Raw genomic sequence first — 4040 nt, forward strand, 5'->3', positions numbered from 1 at the left:
GGGTCTATCCTGTTTGGGGTTCATTGGACTTCCTGAATGGATATATTCTCATCTTTCATCATATCAGGGAAGTTCTTCTCCAATAAATCTTGGACCATTTTCTCAGTGGTTTTATTTTTCTCTTCCTGTTCTGGAATTCCAGTGACACGTAGGTAGTTTCTTTAGATGGTATCCTACATAAACCTTAGGCTTTCTTCATTTTGTTTTGATCTTTTTTTTTTCTGATTGATCCCTTTCCAAAGAAGTGTTCAGGTATTTGTCTTCAATCTCATTAATTCTGTCTTCCAGTGCATCAATTCTACTCCTTTGGCCTTTCAATGTGTTATCTGTTTCTGAAAATTTAGTATTATTCTTCTGGAGTTCTATCTGTAGATTTAGAATCCTTTCTAATTTTTCATTTATTTTGTCGTTTTGTTCTTATATTTTCTCCCCATATTCTTCTATGTTTTTTTCTGTGCTTTCCTTGGCCTGCCTCTCAATCCTTTGAAGATACTTATATGTAATTCTTTTGAATTCCTTATCAGAGTGTTCCAATGTTGCTTCTTTCTCAGGGATGTGTTCTAGGTCTGTATCCTACTCCCTTGTTTCTACCACTTTATCTTGCTACTTTGTGTGGTCTGTGATGGTCTGTTTGTCTGCAAGACATCATGGCACTTTTGTATTTAGATCCCTTAACTGTTTGTGAAGAGCAGCCATGGGTAAGTCAGGCTCTTCTTTGTAGTTGTTTATCATTGGTCTATTGGTGGAGAAGGAAGTGGTGGCTCTCACTCAGTAAGTGAAGCTGCAGGAGGCGTGAGTGGAGTTGTGTTGTATGGGGACTGTTACTGTCTTCCACTCAATTAGAGAAAAATAACAGTTGAATAACCATCAAAAAAGTAAAAGCAGATGAACAAAATATATACCATGTAATCACACAGGTACAGTAACCAATAAAAGAAAGTATGGAAAAAGAAGAGGAAGAAAATAAAACCATGCAATATTTGGGGAGAGGACAATAAGAGAAAAAAATGTAGAGAAGGAGAATAATGAAGAAAAAGTCAGAAAAATGCAAAAACAAAAACAAGGAACAGGGTTAACCACAAGAAAGAAAAAAAGAAATTGCAACCAGGAACAAGGAAAAGAAAGAAAGGTAAAAACTAGAACCTGGGAAGGGAAGAATAAAAAATAATAGTAAAAAGGACAAAAGTAATAATAATAATAGTAGTTTTAAAACAGACAAAAACAAACAAACTGTAAAACAGAAAAAAAAAAAAAATCGGGGCAGGTTGGGGCATGGCACCCAGGTTCTGTCCAAGCACACAGACTAGGATGGAATTTCTTCTGGCCCAGAAAGTGGGTGGGAGTGAGCGGTGGCTGAACCTCCATTCCCCAAGAGGATGTGGGGTATAATAGTAACAAGGGGAATGTTGCACCTGTCCAGTTGTCTGGGTGCAGAATGTCCTTGAGGTTCCTGGCAAATGAAGCCTGTTCTTAAGTCCCTGGAATCTGGGAGAACTCTGTCTCTTTAAATATCCAAAATGGTCAAGCAGCTTGTAAACATTCAAAATGGCTGCACCCTCTGGACGGACAAAAGTCTACAGCTCAGCCCACCTTTCTCTTTGCTGTTTCCCCCTTTTTTTCCCCCAGCCACCAGATCAGTCCTCCCTGCAGTCCCTAGCTAGCAGGGCAATTTTTAGGTTAATTCTTAGATCCTACCACCACTCGGCAATATCCAAGCTGTCTATGCCATCAGGATTTCTGCCAGACTGCAGCTTTGTATGTCTCTTTTTTTGGTGTTTTCATGCAAATTCTTCTGCTAGTTGGTGTTTAGTCCACTTCTATATCCTTCCCTTCAAGGCTCAGGGGTCCAGGATTATCTTTTGTGTCTGTGTTGATAGGTTCCCCTTTTCTTTGTTGAAGAGGGTCTGTGCAGTCTTTCTGTCTATTCCGCCATCTTACTAGAACTCCCATTTAATATTCTTGCCAATACCACGATTCAAATGCATCAATTCTTCTGCAATCTTTCTTATTCATTGTCCATTTTTTCACATGCATGTGAGGTGACTGCAGATACCCTGGCTTGGTTCAGGCACATTTTAGTCTTCAAAGTGACATGTTTATTCATAAGCATTTTTTTATTTATTGCAATTTGGGTGAAAATTTATAGCAAATTCACTTTCCATACAGCGGTTCACATACACTTTGTCTCATGACATTGACTACAATTTACCACAATGCAACAGCTCCTCTCCCACTTCCTTCTAACAGTTACCTGTTCCCTGTGTCCATCCCTCCATGCACTCCTGCCCCCTGTGCTGTCTTCCTGTGTATGCACAGCCCTTCTTTCTCCCATGATTTTTCTCTCCAAGGAGTGTATCTACCTCAGGTAAATGTTAAACTCCTATTCCTGTTTTTGTTTGACTGGAAGCCACAGGTGTGGGTTCAATTCCAGACCTGAAGGGCAGCTAGGGGCCACAGTCTCAGTGGTTCCATCAGGCTCTATCAGACCAGCAAATCTGGTCCCCCCCTCCTTTTTTTCCCAAATGATTTTTGTTCCACATGGCTCTCCCTCTCTATCCAGGATCTCCTACATAGATCCCCCTCTGAGTGGTTGACAGTGGTAGCCAGGAACCATCTAGTTCTTCTGTTCTCATAGTCATATAAGCTGTGGATTGCATGGTGTACAGGTCACTAGGACTAATTGTTTCCATGAATTTAGGTTTTCTTCATTCTTCTTTGCTCTGGATGAGGAGATACCCATTGTTGCATCTAGATGGCTGCTTACGTACTTTTTAAGGAATTTTTTTTTTTTTTCCAGTAGATTTGCCCAGTGCAATATGTCTTTTGATTTCTTAACTGTTATTTCCATGGGTGTTGGGTGTTGATTATGGATCAAATAAAGTGAAATCCTTGACAACTTCAATCTTTTCTTCTTTTGCTTTTCCTAGCATAAGGATGTTTGTTTTCTTTATGTAATCCATACTGAAAGCTATAGTCTTTGATCTTTATCAGTATGTACTTCTAGTCATCATTTTTATCAAGTAAGATTGCATCATTTGTGTATCACAGTTTGTTAATGCATCTTTCTCTAATCCTAATGCTGAACTCTTCTTCATATAGACTAGCCTTCCTGGGTTGTTTTCGCATCATGGAAATTGATTAAGTATGATGAAATGATACAGCCCTGACACACACCTTTCCTGAATTTAAACCATGTAGTGTTCCCTTTCTCTTTTGGAACAACTACTCTTAATCTATTTAGAGGTTCCTCATGAGCACAATCAAGTGTTCTGGAATTCCCGTTCTTTGCTGTGTTATCCATAATTTGTTATGTTGCACATGGTTAAATGTCCTTGCATAGTCAATAAAACACAGGCAAATATCTTTCTGGTAATCTTTGCTTTCATCCAAGCTCCATCTGAAATCAGCAATGATATTCCTCCTTCAGTGTCCTCTTCTGAGTCCTGATTGAATTTCTGGGAGTACCATGTCAATATATAACTAGAACCATTTTTTAGTTATTTTCTGGGTAATTTTACTTGCAATTGATATTAATTATATTGGTCAATAATTTCTATACCCTTTGGAATGGACACAAATATCAATCTCTTCCAGTTGGTTGGTCAGGTAACTGTCTTCCAAATTTCTTAGTGTAAACAAATGAGTATTTCAAGCATTGGATCTGTTTGTTGAAACATCTCAATGGGTATTCTGTCAATTCCTGAAGGCTTGTTTTTCACCAATTTGTTCAGTTCAGCTTGGATTTCTTTCTTCAATACTGTGAGTTGTTGATCATATGCTACCTCCTGAAATGGTTGAATGTTGACCAGTTCTTTTTGGTACAGTGACTGTGTATTCCTTTCATGTTCTTTTGATGCTTCCTGCATCATTCAATATTTTGCCTATAGAAACTTTCAATATTGCAACTTGTAGCTTAATTTTTTCCTTCATTTCTCTTCAAGCTTGAGAAATGCCAAATTCTCTTTTGGTTTTTTAACCCCATGTGTGTTGGATTGGGTTCTCTAGAGAAACACAAAAACCAGCAAAGTATATATATATAT

The sequence above is a fragment of the Orycteropus afer genome, unplaced genomic scaffold, assembly GCF_000298275.1.
Source record: "Orycteropus afer afer isolate SDZICR_OR568_19922 unplaced genomic scaffold, OryAfe1.0 scaffold00105, whole genome shotgun sequence".
In the NCBI taxonomy this organism is placed as follows: Eukaryota; Metazoa; Chordata; class Mammalia; order Tubulidentata; family Orycteropodidae; genus Orycteropus; species Orycteropus afer.